Here is a 20870-nt window from a genome sequence, read left to right on the forward strand (position 1 = left end):
ATGGAGGAGTGCTGCTTACTGGCTTGTTCCTCATGGCTTGCTCAGCCTGCTTTCTTATAGAACCCAGGACCACCAGCCCAGGTATGGCACCACCCACAATGGGCTGGGCCCTCCCCATCAATCACTAATTAAGAAAATGCCCTACAGGCCTGTTCACTACCTAATCTCATGGAGGCATTCTCTTAATTGAAGTTCCCTTCTCTTAGATAGATGACTTTAACTTGTGTCAAGTTGACATAAAATTATCCAGGACAGATAGTAAGGATAGGTTGACAGTGTTTATTCTGACAGTTTATGAACACAAACTTTTTTTTTTTTTTGAGCTGAGGACCGAACCCAGGGCCTTGCAGCTCTACCACTAAGCTAAATCCCCAACCCTGAACACAAACTATTTTCCATTTATTTGTGTCTTCTTCAACTTGTTTTTAATCAATGTGTCACGGGTTTTAATGTATAGCTCTTTAATCTTCTTGGTTAATTTTGTTTCTATTGTAAATTGGGTTGTTTTCTTGATCTCTCTTTTGGATAGTTTATTGTCAGTGTATACAAACTATTAACTTCTTACATTGACTTTGTTTTTTATTATGTAACCTTGTTGCATTTATTCAGCTTTTGGTGGAATCTTTAAGGTATATATATATGGTCATGTCATCTGCAAGCAAAGACAATTAGATCTTTTTCTTTCCAAATTGGATGATTTTTATTACTTTCCTTGCCTAATTTTCTGGCTAAGACTTCGAGTACAGTGCTGAACTGATATGGTGAGACTGATATTTTTGTCTTGCTTTTTATGTTAGAGGTAGCACAGCCCTTCACCTCAAGCATGGTATTAGCTATGGGCTCATCATATATGGCTTTCCTTTAATTGTTAAGGTGAATTCTGTCTACAAATAATTTTTTGAAGAAAAATGTTTTATAATGAAAGAGTTTTGATTTTGTCCAATGCCTTTTTTTTACATTTATTTAGGTGATCATATGGTTTCTGTTGGTATGGTATATCACATTTATTGGTTTGTATATGTTTAACCATCCTGAGTCCAAGGATAAATCCCCCTTGATCAAGGTGAAGGATCATTTTAACGTACCATTGAATTTGGTTTGACGATACTTCGTTGAGGATTTTTAAATCTGTGTTGATCAGAGCTTTAGCTTGTAATTTTGTTTCTTGTCTAGCTTTGTTGTCAGTTTATGCCAGCTTAGAAAATCAGTTTGATGTTTTCTATCATCTAATTTTTTTTATAGAATTTTAGAAGGATTGGGGTTAGTTCTTCCTTAGATGTTTGCAGAAGTCAGTCATGAAGATGTCAGGTCCTGAACCTTTTTATGATAGATATTTTTGCTATTAACTCAATGTCTCACTCATTACAGATTTGTTTAGATTTCATATTTCTTACTGATTTAGCCTTGGCAGGTTGTACATGTTTGGAAATTTATTTTATATTCTTACTGGCATATGAAATAATGGCTTCATTATCATATTTTCAGATATGCGGATCACGTGCTTTGCCAAACCTGATTCCCTCTTTGCTCACCCCCATCCCCTCTCTACCTTCATGGCTTACATATTTTAAGATCCAGATCCTGCATATGATAGAAAACATGTGACATTCATCTTTCTGAGTCTGGCAGATTTCACTTAGCACCATGGCTTCCACTTCCATTCATTTTTCTGCACATGATATAGTTCTGTTTTTCCTTAAGAAATGCTGAATACAACTTTCATGTCTTCTTTATATGCTCATCTGCCACTGTACATCTAGGATGATTCTATAGCTTCACTGTTTGTGACAACGCTCTTCCTCAACTTACCATTTGTGTTCTGTTCATTAGTTAACCAATTAGTTCTAGCAATGGACCTACTAGTATTAATAAATTAGTTAACATTAATATTAGCATTCTCCTCTCGTGTGCTAGATGCAAAGCTTTCACTGGGAACTGATTCTAGGTTTCACACCTCCTTCAGTCTCGAGTTTGTCCTTTCTCTTTTAAAAAAGACTTTAACATGGTATAAACACACCCTCCTCCAAACCGTTCAATCCCACCACAGATTTGTTTGGACAGTTTTGTGTTCTGCACAAATAGAGCTGCACATCCTGGACATCCTCAGTGTGGTTTCTGCTTGTGAGCTTTCCTGGTTGTGTTCTGTGAGCTGTGGATTGTGCATCCTTATTCTTACACACAGCATACACTGTGTGCAGACACCACAGTACAGATCCATTTTGCTCTTAATGGGCATTCGGTTAGTTTCCTGCCTGGGGCTATTAGGATTTGTGGTGCTAAACACATTTGGGGACATATTTGCTGTAGATGTTTGTGTAGAGGAGGCAGGATAGCTGTACACAGGGCCTTGGTAGATTCTGCCAAACAGTTTTTCAGTGTGGTCACGCCAATTTAAACTCCACCACATGGACATGAACTGTCTGATTGCTTTTTAGACTGTCAGGCCATAATACTACTTTATTACACATTTTGGCCAAACTAATGTTATACAGAATGGCATTTCAGCATGATTCTAACCAGTTTTTTCTTAACTATAAGGATATGAAACATCTTTTCATATTGTTGTTGACCATTAGATGAGGTTTTGTGTATGGCCCATTAAGTTTTTCACCTATTTTAAACATAGGTTTTCTTGTTCTATTTTAATCTGTAGGTTGTATTCTGGTTTCATATTTTTTATTGGACACCTATAATACAAACAACTAAGTGTGTGGACTTCTTAATTCCTTTTCTCGCTGAGAATGGATCTGGAACTTGATATGTAGAACAGGCTGGCCTTGAACTTACAATCTGATTGTTCACCCCGTCTCCCTTGTTCTGTGATTAGAGGTGTGCCCCTTTCCACCCAGCCGTTCTTTTCTCTTTTATTTATTCTTTATAAACAATAGCTCTTCAAATGTCTCACTATGATCCAGCCTACATTTTCTTTGGTTAGGTTTGGTTGGGTTGTAGTAAGAAAATTCTATTTTGACTTACATGCTGCAGTTCTGCCCTTCCACCTTTTATTATAAAAGCTATTCTTATTTTAGATTTAGAACTGAAAGGAAGAGTAGGAGAAATTGAGAGGAGAAAATCTTGGAAAGCAGGATAAACACCCCAGAAAAGCCGTCAGGAGGCCACCCCAGCAGAAGTGCTGGAAAAGCTCAGACAGCTGTGGTGGACACAGGAACTCTGCACCTTCCAGGTTTGCTGTGAACTGAAAATGACTATAAAAATTCTTAACTAAAACTCAGTGAATTTTGATCTTAAAGAATTGACATCACAAGGGGGAAGTGTAGGAACACCTTAAAAATGTCTCAAGGACAGAAAGCCAGAGTTCCCTGAAGTCTGACCGAAGCCACGGGAAGAAGTCCACAGCACAAACACTGTGTTGTAGCACACTTGAGGACCACAGGCCGTGCGGGTTCCGGAGACCCCACAGCAAAGAGGAAGGTACGGATGCCTGACATCTCAGTAGAAAGTAAGGTAGCCAGTCTAGCGTTGTTTAAAAGTACACCCCATTTTTAGAAGAGTTCAGTGTTCCCAACTCCTACATCCTAGCTTATTGCCTTTTCCGTCCATGAAGGTTTTGGGGTGTCCGTGTTCCTGGTGTCTACACAGTCTGTTGTGGCATCTGTAAAACAAAGGCACTTCTGGCGTTCCTCCACCATCGGTCTGTATCCAGTCCCTTCCTCCACCATCGGTCTGCATGCAGTCCCTTCCTCCACCATCGGTCTGCATGCAGTCCCTTCCTCCACCGTCGGTCTGCATGCAGTCCCTTCCTCCACCGTCGGTCTGCATCCAGTCCCTTCCTCCACCGTCGGTCTGCATCCAGTCCCTTCCTCCACCGTCGGTCTGCATCCAGTCCCTTCCTCCACCGTCGGTCTGCATCCAGTCCCTTCCTCCACCGTCGGTCTGCATCCAGTCCCTTCCTCCACCGTCGGTCTGCATCCAGTCCCTTCCTCCACCGTCGGTCTGCATCCAGTCCCTTCCTCCACCGTCGGTCTGCATCCAGTCCCTTCCTCCACCGTCGGTCTTCATCCAGTCCCTTCCTCCACCGTCGGTCTGCATCCAGTCCCTTCCTCCACCGTCGGTCTGCATGCAGTCCCTTCCTCCACCGTCGGTCTGCATCCAGTCCCTTCCTCCACCATCGGTCTGTATCCAGTCCCTTCCTCCACCATCGGTCTGCATCCAGTCCCTTCCTCCACCATCGGTCTGCATCCAGTCGCTTCTCCCACCTCATTGTGTTTGCTTTGACTTCCAGTGCAAGGTCAAAAAGGAGTGAGGTTGGTTTCTCACCTTGGATAAGACATCCATGGTAGGACATTGATGAGACTTCTTATGATCTACAGTCAGTTTACTAAGTCTTTTAGTAAACTGCATGATTAAGTATGACATCTTGACAAATTGTTTCTTGTAGATCTATTGATAGGTTCATGCGAGTTTTTTTTTCCCTCTTATTTTTTGATGTACATCCCTCGCTTTTCATACATTCAGATCAGGCAAATTGCATATCGAATAAATCTCACTTCATTGTACTTTGTAGTTCTTTCACATTGTTGAATTTGATTTACTAATAAATTTTTTAAGCGTTTTTGCAACAGTATTCTTGGTGCATAGGTGTATGTGTGTAGTGTACATGCGTGTAGTGTACACTCAGACGTGCAGGTGTGTGTACCGGGCATGCTTGCAGGGGCGGAAGGGGGATGTGGGGTGTTTTCTGCTGGTGTTCTTTTTCTTATTGCCTTGAGACAAGGTCTCTTGCTGAAGAAGAAACATCATCCTGGCTGGGCTGGCCAGCTAGAGCGCTCTCAAGATGAGTTCGCATCCTCCCCCTGCTGCTGGGGTTGTAGACACGTACAGGCGTGTGTGGCTTTTTACCGTGGGTATTTGGGATTTAAATTCAGGTTCTCAAACTTGCCACACAAGCCATCCTTCCCACTGAGCCATCTACCCAGCTCCTCCATATACTCAAAAGATGTAGGTGTGTGCAGTTCTGTTTTCTGTGGTGCCATGATCTGGCTTTGCTACCAACAGCATGCTGGTCCCATACGGTGAGCTCATGTCTCTGTGTATACCTTCTGAAAAAGACGAAAGACCTGACATTATTTCTTCCTCAGAGTGAGAAAGCTATGCACCACTGATTTATTTATTCCTTGAGTAGATACAGGCCTATTTCCTCTCATGTGAGTTTTGATGGATTGTGTCTTTTAAAGAGATGGTCAGTTTTACTTGGCTTATAAAAGCTATTGGCAGAGATTTATTCATAACTTTTATTTCCCTTTTAGTGCCCATAAGCTTTGTTGGGACATTCTTCCTTTCATTTTTTTTTTTTTTTTGCCTTTTTTTAAAATAATTTTTTTAAATTGAATTTACATACCAACGACAGATCCCCCTCTCATTCCTCCTCCCACTCCACCTTACCCCCGCCCCGGCCCACCCCTCATCCCCTCCTCCAAAAGTGTAGGGGCTCCCAGTGGGGACAGCAAAGCCTGGTACATTCAGTTGAGGCGGGATGAAGCACCTCCCCGCTGCATCAAGGGTGAGCAAGGTGTCCGACCATAGGTAATGGGATCCAGAAAGCCAGCTCATGTGCCAGGGATAAATAGATCCTCATCACACTGCCGGGTGCCCCTCCAACAGACCCAGCTACACAACTGTCTCCCAAAAGACCTGTTTGAAAAGAACTTTAAGTCCTTAAAGAAAGAAATTGAAGAAGATATCTTCCTTTCATTTTTAATGTAAGTAATTTTCACCCTCCTCCTTTTTAGAGGGATTTCACTATGTAGCGTTGCTTGGCCTAGAACTCATTGTGTAGACCAGAATGACTTTGAACTTACAGACATCCACTTGCCTCTGCCTCATGAGTGCTTGGATTAAAGACTTGTACCACCACACCTGGCCACATCCTCTTCTTGTTGTTTAATTTAGCCTGGCTAAGGCTGTATTGGTCATACCAAAATTTCCAAAGATCTAGATTTTATATGTTGAAGAAGAACTTGGGAGATTTTGGTGAGATCCTATAAAACTTCAGCTAGACAAAAATCCTAAATTCAAGCCAGGTGATGGCGGCACATGCCTTTAATCCCAGCACTCGGGAGGCAGAGCCAGGCGGATCTCTGTGAGTTCGAGGCCAGCCTGGGCTACCAAGTGAGTTCCAGGAGAGGCACAAAGCTACACAGAGAAACCCTGTCTCGAACCCCCCTCCCCCCAAAAAATTCTAAGTTCAAGTGCTCTATTGTACAGCATGGTAACTGGAGTTAGTAACAGTGAGTTTTATGCTTGAAGATTGCTAAGAGAATGGTTTTTATGTTTTTTTTTTTAACCACAAAATATATGGGAGGTAATGCATATGCTAATGGATTTAATTTAGCCATTCCACAGTGGATACATATTTCAAAATATCATGCCTTATACATAAGTACATATAATTTTATGTCAATTTAAAAAGAATAGAATTGAATAAAATAAATGTAGGTCATTAAGATCTCCAGCTTTTAGTTTTGTTGAGTTTCTCTTTTAGCTTCTTATTTTCAGCTTTGTTGACTTTGCCTCTGCTTTGCAGCGTTTCTTTTATTTCAGTTACTTGACTCGCTGCCTCATCCCCTCCCCACCCCCCACTTCCTCTTGGAACATGGCAGAGCAGACCCAGGGCTGTGTGCACCTGGCAAGCACTCTATCACTGAGCTGCTCCCCAACCCTTGATATTTTGAGACAGATTCTCCCTGTATATTTCAGGCTATCCTTCAACCTACCATGTAGCCCAGGCTGGGCTCCCAAGCATGATGTTCCTGCTTCTCCCTGCGGTGTGCTGGGATGACGGGTGTGGACCAGTATACAGGGCTTCTGGTTGCTTTGGATTTGATAGGTTCTTCTTCTGGTTTCCTGTGATAGAAGCTTGGAGTGCTGACGTTAGATGGTTCTTTTTTCTTGTCTATGTGTTCAATACTATGAATTTCTCAGCATTGTTTTCGCTATAGCCTGTAAAAAATCATTTTTATTTTCATGTAGTTGGAAATCTTTTGAGATTTCTCCTTTGACCCAGGTGTTGCATAAAATTTTATCATTTCCTCTCTATCTGGAGGCCTTCTGGCTGTGTTCCTGTTATTGGCTTTTAGCTTGAGCTTTGCTGTGGTCAGAGAGGAGACATTGCATGGTTTCCAGGCTTCAGCATTTGCTAAAGTGTATTTTATGGTCTCATATTGGTTGAACTTGGTAAATGTTTCACGTGAGAAGAGAAGAAGAAGCATTTTACTGTTCTTGAATAAAGCAGTTTCTAGAGTCGATTGATGGTATTGAGTCCAGCTACATTTTTACTGATTTCGCCTAACAGGTGTGTCCACTTCAGCTAGAGAAATGTTGACGTCTCCAACTAGAACAGAGAATTTATCTATTTTTCTTTCTAGTCTTATTAGATTTTATGTCACAAGTGTTGACACTGTTGTGAGGTGCATCATGCTGAGGATTGTCATGCAGACAAATATATATGTGTTTGTGCATATACACACTTGTCTCTTAATTGTTTTTTCAATCTAGAGTTATCTATGGAGAGGAACTCAACTAAAAAACTATCTCCAACAGATTGCCAGCAGGCAAGTCTGTAGGGCACTTTTTAGGTCCAAGTTTGATCTGGAAGGGCTCAGCCCACTGTAGGAGGTGCCATTCCTGGGAAGGTGGTGCTGGGGTCTATAAGAAAGCAAAAGAGCAAGCCAAGGGCAAGCAAGCCAGTAAGCAGTGCTCCTCCATGGCTTCTACTTCAGTTCCTGCCTCTAGGTTCCTGCTCTGCTTGAGTTCCTGCCCTGACTTTCGTTGGAGATGGACTATACCTGGATATATAAGATGAAATAGACCCTTTCCTCCCCAAGTTGCTTTTGTCATGGACTTTATCATAATAGAAATCTTAGCTGAGAGATTATTGATAGTCAAAGGGATAATTGATAACCCGTTTATCTACCGAATTTGTTACTGTTTTCAATTTGTTATTTGTTATGATTTTCTTGATTCCTGTAGTCTTCCTTTTTTCTGCCTTTTATTTTTAATTAATTATTAATTGATCTTTGTGTGTGTTGCACGTATGCATGCACATGTGTTTGTGTGGTTGTGTTTGCTAGTGTGTGTGCTCGCATGTAGAGGCGAGAGGTTGACCTCAATTGTTTTCTTCTATGAGGCTCCATCTTGGCTTTTCATGCAGGGTCTCTCACTGACTCTGGAGCTTCTGTTTTTCAAGACTGGCTGGGCGATGAGCCCAAGGGATCTGTTTTTCTTCACCTCTCCCAGTTCTGGGCTTACATATGAGCACCACCACATCTGGCTTTCGTGTGGGTTCTGGGATCTGAACTCAGGTCCTCAGGCTTGCACACAGCTGGCACATTAGACATTGAGCCACTTCCTTAGCTTGTGTGTTGTTTTAAATTGAGCGTCTTATGTAATTCAATTTTTCTTTCCTTTCTTAGTGCATAAAGAATACTGTTGCGTTCAACTTTTTTGAGTGGCTGTATTACAATGAATTCAAATCTATGTTCATGTAACATTCAACTACTTTACAATGATAAAAATCCATTATAATAAAATGATACTAATTACTCCCTGACTCCATCACATCCCATGAATTAGTGTTGGCACTTATTAACACATATGCATGTAAGTGTAGGTTATAACAAAAAACTATTATTTTAATGATTAATATATGTTAGTAAAAATTAGAATAATAGGGAGCTAGAACAATGACTCAGTCAGTAAAGAGCTCACTGTGCAAGCATGAGAACCTGAATTCAGATATCTGGCACCCAGGTAAAAGCTGGGCATGGAGTACCCTCTAACTCCAGTGGGGAGCGGGCGCAGAGAGAGGTAGATCGTCAAAGCCTACAGGCCAATCAATCAGTGATCTGTAGGCTCAGGAGAGACTTTGTCTCAAAAATATAAGGTGGACAGTGATCAAGGAAGAAACCTGGCCTCCACATGCATCTAGCCAATCAGTGATCTGTAGGCTCAGGAGAGACCTTGTCTCAAAAATATAAGGTGGACAGTGATCAAGGAAGAAACCTGGCCTCCACATGCCAGGTAAATATGCACCCAGAGAGAAACACACACCAATGTAGATGACCTATACACATACAAACCACTCAAATAAAAACATTGAAACTATAAGGAAAACTGTTTTTCTTGGATAGCTCAACTTGTGCTAGCTGAGGAACTGAAGTGCCCCTCAGTGTTCATGTCAAAACCAGCAAGGGGGACAAGTCTCTAATCCTGGCACTGGGGAGGCAGACAGGGGCTGGCTAGCCAGACAGTCTAGCAGATAACCATTCTCTCCAGGTTCTGTGAGAAACTCTGTCTCGATCAACAAGACAGAACATGATCCTCTGATGTCCCAGTGCATTCATACATGCCTACCTGTACTCCTGCACACAACATGTATTCAAGAGCATGTATAAACACACATGCTCTATGTGCTTCAAGTAAATGAAGGAATAGTTGGGCAGTGAAAGGTTTCCTGGAAGTCCTTAAAAACATTATATAGACGAGTTTTCCACAGACTTAGCTCTTATAAAGTACTTGTGTTTGTGAGCTACTAGGTCCAGGGTTTTTAGTTTCTTTCTTTCTTTCTTTTTTTTTATTTCTATGACATAATAAAATACTTCCTAAGAGCACAGGGTCTATTGGGATAAAATGAGTAAAAATATATTCTTTTTTTGTTTGCTTGGTTTTTTTTTTTTGTTTGTTTTTTGAGACAGGGTTTCTCTGTGTAGCTTTGCAGCTTTCCCAGAACTCACTTTGGAGACCAGGTTGGCCTCGAACTCACAGAGATCCGCCTGGCTCTACCTCCCGAGTGCTGGGATTAAAGGCGTGCGCCACCACTGCCCCAGTGTAAAAATATATTCTAAGTCAGACAAATATCCACCTATCGATCTAGCACCAATTTATCAACCATCTCTCTAGCCTGTCTGGCTAACTGTGTCTCTCTATAGAGAGAGTTAAATGCTGAGTCATGTTTAAACAGATAAAATTGAAGGATAAGATATGTCTAGAAAGTAGACATAAGTAATGGACAGATGTAGGTGACAAAATGAGTTTTTGATTGTATCGTGCCCATTTGAAATTAGCACTTCAATATGTTACTTTTACACACACATTTTTCATTATTGACTTCTTTATCCAAAGCCACGGCCAGGTGATTCTACTGGTGCGGGCCATGTGAGAAGCGTGATGCTGGGAGTGTGGCGGCGGGGTTAGGTCTTGTGGCAAGTGAGGCAGTGGTTGACGATTTTAGGATTGGTGCCAGCTTGGTCACAAGACCCTGGGTGCACTCTGGACTGGCCCTGGGACTTGTTTTGACCAAAGGGCTGGAAACCAACAAGGTACAACAGATGGTGGGAAGCCATGAGTGCAGGCTGCGACACAGGCCCTCTCAGTGACTATTTAATATTTAATAGACTGCCCACCATTCCACTGCCTCCCCGTGGTGACAGAACCGTACAGTCTCTGAGAAATCTACCGGTGGTGTGTGTTTCTCCTCTCCCCGCCACAGCAAGCTAATGTTTAACCACTTGTTTTCTGAGACACTAAACTGATTCTATGGTGTAAATAATGAGGCTGGTTCCAAGCCACCAGTCTTGTGTTCCTTGTGTGAGGACAGAGGTTGTTTTTGAGAATGTCTGCTAAAAGGGGCGGGAGGAGGGAAGACAGGGATCTGTGACTGGTATGTAAAATGAATAAAAAAAGTTTTCGTAATAAAAAAAAAGGATGTCTACTAAGAAGAGACAATAAAGGAAGTAATACAAGAGCATAGGTAGTCGTCTCGGGTCGGAAATGTGAATAAATTATGCATTTTCTGTATCTACTACTTTCATATAAATTAAATGAATATGTGTGCAGGTGATTTAATTTTTAGTAATAGTTGTATTTATTCATGGGTATGCCAAATTTCTATACGTTAATTACTGGTTCTCACAGTTAGTATGAAATAAGACATAGTTTGGGGTTGATATTTTCTAAAGTTTATGTCCTTGACTCAGCTAAGCTTCCTCCTCTCTCTTTTCTGTGTGTGTGTGAGGGGAGAGGGGGATCATGTTCTCTCTGTCTCCATCTGGTCTTTCAATTTTCCCTTCTCTAACTTCAGAGAGCTTTCTCTGTGTGTCTTATATTTATTTATTTTTAAAATTCCTTTGACAACATTTAAAAAAAGATTTATTTTTATTTTATGTGTATGAGTATTTTGGCCGCACATGTCTGTGTACCACGTATTACCTGCAGGGTCCATAAGAAGGTATTAGACTCCCTGGAACTGGAGTTCTGGATGGTTGTGAATCACCATAGGAGTACTGGGGATTGAACCTGGGTCCTCTGGAGGAATGGCAAACAATCTGAACCACTGAGCCACCTCTCCAGTCCCTCTGTGTGTCTTTCAACTAGTCCACAATATAGAACTAATATATGTATGTTATGTGTTGCTTTTTATTAAGTTGATAGTTACATCTTTTATTTAAATCCTGTGTGAATAGTATGTGTTCTCCTTCTAATAAGAAGTGGCATACATCTTTACTTCTGAGTTCCTTGGTTCATTTTTGGAGAGACTGTCAACTGTCTGAGAGAGAGAAAAATAATCTTTCTACATCAACCCCAAATAATCAGTTAGTTCAGCCTGAGAAAGCACTACTTGATTGACAAACTAAAACAAGAAAAGACTGAAATTAATTGTTGTTGGAGAATTTCATTTGTGCATATAATGTCTTTGGATAAAATCTGCTCCCTATTCCCTTCCCTCTGACTCCTCCCCTATCTTCCCTGCTACTCTGCTTTCTCATCTTCATGCATTCTGTTTTAAATCATACCGAGTCCACCTAGTGCTGCCTGCGCATGCGTGGGTGTAGGACGATCTACTGGAGCTTGGGGAGCCTCCCAGGGCCCACATCGCTGAAGAAAACTGAGTCTACCTTTCCTAGCAGCCATCAATTGCCAATAGTTCCTCTGTTAGCGTTGGGACTTCACGAGCCCCTCCCCCACCCCTGCTGGGATACTGACTGGCTTATCTTGTGCTGGAATCATGGCTGTTGTGAGATCTCACAGGCAATGGCCCTGTCACGCTCAGCAAATACTGTTTGGCTGTAGACGCCTACTACTTCTGACTCTTGTAATCTCTTTGTCCTCCTCTTCCACAATGATCCCTGAACCTTGAGATGATGGGGTGGGATAGAGCTGCTACACTTAGAATTGAACACCCCATGGCCTCTAAGTCTCTACACACTGATCAGTTATGCGTATCTGTGCTAATCACCATGACTGCAAAAAAAGAAACTTCTTTGGTGAAGATTGAGAAATGTGCTAATCCTCTGTCATGAGTATAGCTGGTAAAGGAAAAAGAAGAAATTTTAAGAACGCTATAAGGGGACTGGAGAGATGATTCAGCAGTTAAGAGCACCCAATGCTCTTGCAGAGGACCCAGGTTTGGTTCCTAGCACTCTCATAGCAGCTCACAACTGTGACTCATAACTCTCACTCCTATTTCAGGGTATCTGATGCCCTCTTCTGGCCTGCAACGGTGCCAGGTGTGTACATGGTGTACACATCATATACATGCAGGCAAGCCACTCATACATATACCATTGAAATAACAAATGTTTTATAGTTTAATTAAGCTGTAATTGCATCACTTTCCTATAATATGAATGGTTAAACGGTCTTATTAATAAAAAACAAACCTGGAGCCAGGAATTGGGGTGAACGCTGAAAGATCAGAGAAGTAGAACAAGCCACAGCTAACCTCACTTCTCCAACTCCTCATCTGATCCTGTTTCCACGAATCCTCAGACTGAAAGCCTCTGAGTCCTCACCCAAAAGGATCTCAGCTGAACTGCTGATAAAAAGCTAAAAACTTAAAAAACTCTAGTTCCTGGTCCTTATGCCTTATATACCTTTCTGCTTCCTGCCGTCACTTCCTGGGATTAAAGGCGTCTGTCTTTTCCAAGCAAGAATGAGATCTCAAGTCCTGGGATTAAAGGTGTGTGCTACCATGCCTGGCTCTGTTTCCAGTGTGGCTTTGAATTTACAGAGATCCAGATGGATCTCTGCCTCCTGAGTGATAGGATTAAAGGTGTGTGTGCCACCATTTTCTGGCCTCTATATCTACCTAGTGGCTGTTCTGTTCTCTGACCCCCAGGTAAGTTTATTGGGGTGCACAATATATCAACCACACTTTCCTCTTCTTTTCCCTCCCTCAAATCCCTCCCAAATCCCCTCCCTTCAATTATTTCCATGTCCCCCACTCTCAAATTAATAGCCTCTTCTAACCTGATTTTTGCTAAATATACATGTATATGCATACCCAAGTATATAAAAATACAATCCATTGAGTTCATCTTTGTTGTTTATGTGTGTATGTTCCAGGGATGACCACTTTATATTGGACAACTAATTAGGGGTTTCATTCCTAGGAGAGGCTAATCTTCCCTCTCTCAGCAATCTTGAATTGCCTGTAGTTCCTTGTCTAAAGGTGTGACGCAGTGAGACCTCCTCCATTACTTATTAGCAGGTCTATTGATATTGCCATTGCTTGGATCTTGTTTATGCAGCTGTTTCTATGAGAGAGTATTTCACAGCACACCTCCTGGTATTCTTCCTCTTGTAATCTTTCTGTCCCCTCTTCCACAATGTCTGTGAGCTACAGATGCAGGAACTGCAATGTAGATGCAGTCATTGCGGATGGGCTCCCCAGGATGTGCAGAGCTCTGCATTGTGTCCTGTTGTGGTTTTCTGGGATGGTCTCCACTCATTGCAAAGAGAAGCTTCTTTGATGAGGGGGTGAAAGCTACAGGTATCTGTGGGTGGGTATAAGAATGAGGTTTAAAATGTAGTGAGGGATTACACTGATCTAACGAATTGGTAGTAGTGGATTCTCTTTAACACCCCTGACCTCACTAGCCCAGGGAAGCTAGCTCTGTCTCTAGTACCAGGCTCGATTTCCTTCCGTTGAGTGGGTCTTGAGTCCAATTAGACAGCTGTTGGTTATTATCAACATGTGAGTGCTGCGTGTTGAACTTTTATGTGTATCTTGCCATGCTGGTCACGTTATGGTTCCCTGCCTAGGCAGCATAGTATTTTCTGTGTTCATAGATGCTAGACCGTGGGAAGGAGACTTTCAGATTAGATCCAGCTCAAATAATCTTTTCTTTTCTTTTTTTTTTCTTTTTTTTTTTTTTTTTTTGGTTTTTCGAGATAGGGTTTCTCTGTGTAGCTTTGCGCCTTTTCCTGGAACTCACTTGGTAGCCCAGGCTGGCCTTGAACTCACAGAGATCCGCCTGCCTCTGCCTCCCGAGTGCTGGGATTAAAGGCGTGCACCACCACCACCTGGCGAGCTCAAATAATCTAAGTCCTGGGTTCTAAATGTACAGTGTCTTCAGCAATAGGAGCTTCAACCTCTGAGAGGTAGCAGCCACAGTTTATGTTGTTTTGGGGTTTATTATACTACCCTGACCAAATCTAGAGGAAACTTCTCATGCCTGGTACTGGGTTTTGTCAGTGAATGGTTCTGATGAGGAGTATTTTCAGCTCAAGTGGTACAATTTCCTATGCACATACATGTACATACATACACTTATAGGCATTGTGTATGATTTTAGGTAAATACAATATAACGAGATTCCTTGAGGGTTTTATCAAACAACCTCTGTGTTATTTGTCCCTCTTCCTTCCTCCTTCTGTCTTGATCTCTCCTCCCCCTCTTCAGTTGGCACCCCCCCACTTTCCATTTCCTGTTTTGTATTACTCTTTTAGCTTCTGAGGGCACCAGAGGTGCACGTGGTGCACATACATACACGCAGGCACAATATTCATTCACGTAGGATAAAAATAACAAGCAAGTAAATATACAGATAAATACATTTATTTTAAAAGACTTCAAAAAGCTGGAACAAGATAATCTTGGCAATGTGTTATAAACAGAACTGCAAGCCACTTTTACTATAGAAATCTAGATTGCAGTCATACCCCAAATTCTCTACAGCAGGAAATAGAGTCTAAGCCATTTGACCTAAACATCCTTGTCAGCCGGGCCCCATAACCTGCACACTTTTCTTTATCTAAACGACAAGAAAAGATGGCTCAAGTCGCAGAATGCATGTCACATCTATGCTTGGACATGGGAGTGGGACTCTCAGCTGGGTGGCACTCCATGTGTGACGCTGGCAGAAAGCCTGAGCACAGTGGCACATGCTCCCTGACCAGCCAGAGTGGTGCCTGCTGTTTAGACAAAGAAGCTATTTTTGTAGTTGAAAAAAAATGGACATCTGGGATTCTGTAAGATGGGAAGCAGAATTTCGTTTGGATGTGACCACACAGTATACTCTGTGCAGCTCTGAGCCACATCTCAGAGGCCAGGGGCATCTAGAAGGAAGACTAAGTTATCACTAGTTTAGAAAATGCTGCCAGAGAGCAGGTCACTCCGGTCATTCTGAAAGCAGAGATAAAACTGAAAACTTCCTGGAAAGAGAGAAACAAGCTTGCTTTCTTCTTCTCCCTCCGAGTGTCCACACCATAGGGACAGCTGCAAGATTGCCCTGAGGTCTGCTGATGGCAGGCAGCCTTATTCTGCTTGTAAAACCATAAAAGGAGGCCGGGTGGTGGTGGCGGCGGCGGCGCACGTCTTTAATCCCAGCACTCGGGAGGCAGAGGCCGGTGGATCTCTGTGAGTTCGAGGCCAGCCTGGTCTACCAAGTGAGTTCCAGGAAAGGCGCAAAGCTACACAGAGAAACCCTGTCTCGAAAAACCAAAAAAAAAAAAAAAAAAAAAAAAAAAAAAAAAAAAAAAAAACCATAAAAGGAACAAACACTTCTTCAGGAGGATACTGATGGGAGTTGTTGGAGCCTGTCATGGTTAAGCAGATGCTGTCACAGGCTGCCACACTTTTCTTCCCATGATGGACTGACTATAATGCACCAATAGAGAACTCAAGTCACCCTGCCTCCCTGTTCAAAACTGATCTCTCTGGGTATTTTGACCCAGCAATGAGGAAAGTAATAAAGGACCCAAGAAGTACCTCGTTGGGGTGGGCTGGACAGATGCCCAGTGGTTAAGAGCACTGTTGCCCTTGCAAAGGACCCAGGTTCCATTTCCAGCATCCACATGGCAGCTAAAAACTTTGCACAATGTCAGTTCCAGGGGATCTGATGCCCCCTTCTGACCTTCCCGGGTATGACATGCTCACGGTACCCAGAGATACACACAAGCAAAACACCGATACACATAAAATAACCATAAATATTTTAAATAAAGAATTACCTTAGGGGGACCAGCAGCCGCTCTTCCGGTGGCTAGTCCAATGGCTGGATGCCCTCTCTTCCTTACCTTCCATGTAGGAAAGCTGTGCTAGAGAAGGTAATTCTAACTGGGGTCTAAAGTAGAGTTCCTGGGTCATTCTTTGCTTCCCAGGTTCTAGAGCACCCGTGGAGGGAAGAGACAGGATGGAGTTCAGCACACATTTTGGCACACATTTGGATGCTAGGAGGGCAGAAAGCAGCCAAGAGCCCTGTTTTGCCCTATCAAGAAGGGTTGGGGCAAGGCAGACTCAGTGGCCCTCCAGCTGTGGGAAACGTGGCCCAATGCAAACAGAGCTCTTCAATATTTCCTGCTCAGGCGCCTTAATGAGGGGTGAAGGAAGAGGCCCTTTCCTCCAAGGACCGGGTTGGGACTGTGAGTTGGAGGAAGAAATACTTCTTCTTTTTTTTTTTGGTTTTTCAAGACAGGGTTTCCCTGTGTAGCTTTGTGCCTTTCCTGGAACTCACTTGGTAGACCAGGCTGGCCTCGAACTCACAGAGATCCACCTGCCTCTGCCTCCCGAGTGCTGGGATTAAAGGCGTGCGCCACCACCGCCCGGCAAGAAATACTTCTTACAACAAAACAGACAAGCATGGTTTTAATGAAGATCAAGGAGATCCACTTCAGATCTCGGAAGGATTCTTCCCTCAGGAAGAATTATCCGCAATGAAACCAGTTCTCACCAAAGCACTCAAGATACGTGACTCACAAGCTGATGCCTCATCCAAGTCAGCTTCCGTATTGTTCCTGTGTGGACCAGAGGGAGTGGAGAGGGGCAGGGGGAATAGGCAGATCGAAGGCTCTAGAAACAGAGAAGCAGTAAGAGAAGCATTGAGTTTGACAGGAAGTATTTCATGATCCATCATGAATGATGTTTTCACACCAAATATGTGAGAGGCTGAGTAATTTATGTCAATAAAAACAACCAAGAAATATGAGGGAAAGTGGAATCTGTGCTGTCATGCATGGTGGTGGCGATGGGGTGGTGGTAGGGTGGGGAGTGGGGTGAGATGGGGTGGTGTGGTGTGGTGGTGTGGTGGTGTGGTGTGGTGTGGTGGTGGTGTGGTGGTGGTGTGGGTGGTGGTAGGGTGGGGTGAGATGGGGTGGTGTGGTGTGGTGGGTTGGTGGTGTGGTGTAGTAATGGGCTGCTGGTGGTGGTGTGGTAGTGGTGTGGTGTGGTAGTGGTGTGGCGGTGGTGTGGTGTAGTGGTGGTGATGTGGTGGTGGTGGTGGTGTGGTGGTGTGGTGGTGTGGTGTGGTGGTGTGGTGGTGGTGGTGTGGTGTGGTGGTGTGGTGGTGGTGTGGTGTAATGGTGGGTGGGGTGGTTGTGCGGTAGTGGTGGTGGTGGTGGTGGTGTGGTGTGGTGGTGGTGCGGTATGGTGTGGTGTAATGGTGGGTGGGGTGGTTGTGCGGTAGTGGTGGTGGTCCTCTGTGGTTTCAGAAATTTCACTCTTCTTTGTCAGAGTGCCCAGCTCTGTAACCGGAATCTCCCCTCAGAGGCCCTCGACTCACAGTGTGGATTAGCTTCCCTCAGCTCTGGGCAGGCCCCAAGCCTTCCCGAGCTGTCAGGTTCTCTTCTCCTGTGAAGAGAATTCCCACCTGTCAGAGGAAGTTATTCTCCCGTTTGCCGACCGATCCAGCTAATTTGTGGTTTGAGGTGACTGTTGGCCAGGCCCCCCGGAGCCCAGGCTTGCAGGGAGGGCGTCTAACCTTATTCCACCGGGCTTTATTCTGAGGAGTCTTTGGCCAATCACGATGCAGCTGGCCTCCCTTGAGAAAGGGAGAGGGACTGTGGAGCGAATTGGAAACCGATGACTTTGGAGAGAAGAAGAAGTGGTGAGGAGTGAGGACCGCTGTGAGCTCACGGGATACATCCGCCGTGCTCCTTAGGGATCCTGGGATCGCTACTTGACCTAAATCCAGAAGACAGCATGAGACGGTCCAAGAACTGTGTGACAGTTGATTCCAATTTAACCCCACCGACTTCTAGATAGTCTAAAAGACAGGCAAGGCAACCAGGAACGTTTTAGAAAATGTACAAATTGTGGTACTGTTCTGGGAAAACACTGTCTAGGCTCAGGGATAACTATGAGATTTTTATGCTTCCTTTGGTTTCCTGTTGACTGGGAAGATAGATTGTGTTTTTCAAGAAATGTAACAAAGGAAAGCAAGTCTTGGGTTTTCAGTCAATACCCAGAGGGCAGAAGCAACCTTCATCACTTAGCACCTGGCAACTAGGACATTTCCTTTTCTTTAATTAAAAAAGCTCAGATTTTAAAATTATTATAAAATTATTATTAGTAGTAGTATGTGTGCGTGTGCGGATGGGTGTATGTACCTTTGGGAGTAAGTTCTTTTTTTTCCACTCTGGATCTCTAGGATTGAACTCAGGTCATCAAGCTTTGGTGACTAGTGCTTCTTCTAACCGCCCAGCCTCCGCCTCACAGAACTGACAGTTCCTTTTAAGCCCCAGGAAAGACTGGATCTGAAAAACGGTGTTTCCTTAAACTCTACCGTAGTGTGAGTGACACAAATGTTGCGATCTCAGGCTGCTGATGTGTGACTGTGTAGGATCCCCACCACTCCCCCCTTACCCCCCCCCCATCTTTTCCTTGTTTTGCTTTGGGAAGCCATATCATGTGGACCCAGGCGGAGGCTCTGCTTAGGTATTCTATCAGCATTTTCGGCAACCAGCGTGTAGAAGACACACACGACGAGATGCACACGATGAAAGTCATTGCTTTTAAAGCCCTTTTCACAATTGGATTTCCTGTGGAGAAGCAATATCCCGGGAGTGTAATAGATTTTTCTCCCTTCCTTCCATCTGCACAAATACCTTCACAGCAAACTAATCAGCTACAGCTCTAATCTATATCTCTGATTTGTTTACATGTGTCTTGCAGGCTGGCAATCTTTGGAATTTAAATGTGACTTAAAATAAAAATAAAATAAAACACAAGTCAATGACATGGAGGTACTAACAGTGAGGGCCTTGTTTACACCCCACACTCTGACAACATTTTGTTGAGCTGGCTAAGGATACCACATGGTTGAGAGAGACTGGGTGATGACTTGGTCTATTGCCCTGGTGGAAGAAGGAATATCATGTGATATGGTTGTCTGTCATCTCGAATGCAGAGAAGAACATGTTCTCTGCACACACATGATCTGTGCTTTAGCAGAACTCTGAGGATCCGAACAAGAGCATCGTGGCCCCTGGCTCAGGACCAGAAGAACAGTATAGGTTTCTGGTCAGGGGTCCCTGGAAACACAGACACTCTTGAGAGTAGTCTTTATCTTCCAGAGACCCACTCTCTCAATGAAAGGACCTGTATCAGGGTGAAATGTGAAATTACTTTCTAGAAGAAATTAGAACAGGGGCTGTGGTGGAGATGGCTTGCAACAAAAGCAAGAGGACCTGAGTTCGAATCCCTACCAGTCAGGTGAGTAGTTGGTTACAGTAGCGCACGATATAACTCCAGGACTGTGTCTTGTGTGGGAGACAGAGACAGGAGGATTAATGGGGTTGTGGTTTCCAGCTTGGCACCAGGTTCAGAGAGAGAGGCCCTGTCTCAAGGACTTAAGAGAATTATTGAGGGGTACATGAAGACAGAATTTAGAAGGTAAAGATTGAGTTTGTTTTCTGTTGAGACAAGGGTAGCCTGGAAACCTCCCCACTCCAGCCTCCTGCCACCACCATGCCTGGCTAAGGATCGGATTTTTACAAATGCTTTCTGCTAGCAGGCACACCCCTCAGATACAACTCCGAAATTCACTTACAAGTTTAGTATCCCTTCATGAAATACCTGGGCCGAAGTGGTGCAGGTTTTGGATTATTTCTAGGTTTAGAATATCTGTGCACACTTAATGCCATATCTCAGGACTCATATCTAAACACAAATTATACTTATGTTTCATACATACCTTAGTCATACAGTCTGAAGGTCACTTTTATTATATTTTAAAAATAATTCTGTGCACGAAACACATTTTTTTCCACTTGTGGCATCCTGATGGTGTTCAAAAAGTTTCAGATTTTGGAACATTTTGGAATTTTGAGCGAGGGATGTCCCACCTGTCTTTCATTATCTATCTATTAAGGGTGTAAGTTCTGCTCTGAAGAGAATCAAAGGGAAATATTTTTAGAGACTTACACTTTTTTACAGAGACAAATCCAACGTCCATGTGTATATATGCTTCTTGGAGTCCCCAGAGGGGGCTGGGATGTGGAGGGAGTAGAAGTGTCCTCTCCCAGCCTGTGATGGGTCCATCAGAAGCGGTCCTGGCATCCTGGCATCTTACAACTTCATTCCTTCCTCTTCTTTTGCTGGCTTGAGTGCTCTTGCGCCAAGCAGCCTGTGGTCTGTGCTCTCTGTGATGACCACTGGGCACCCTTCATCCTATGCTCCATACACTCTTTCCTCTACATCCAGCCTCCCCTGCCAGCCTTGTAAGTTCTTTGATAAAAGCAGGAAACCAAACCTTAGATAAGAAAAGAGAAAACAAATGGAACCCTGAAACACTCACCAGCACATTGATGAATAACCCGGGAACCTCCCTGCCCGATGAAATAATTGCCTGTGA

This window comes from Peromyscus leucopus, chromosome 5, assembly GCF_004664715.2.
Source record: "Peromyscus leucopus breed LL Stock chromosome 5, UCI_PerLeu_2.1, whole genome shotgun sequence".
In the NCBI taxonomy this organism is placed as follows: domain Eukaryota; kingdom Metazoa; phylum Chordata; class Mammalia; order Rodentia; family Cricetidae; genus Peromyscus; species Peromyscus leucopus.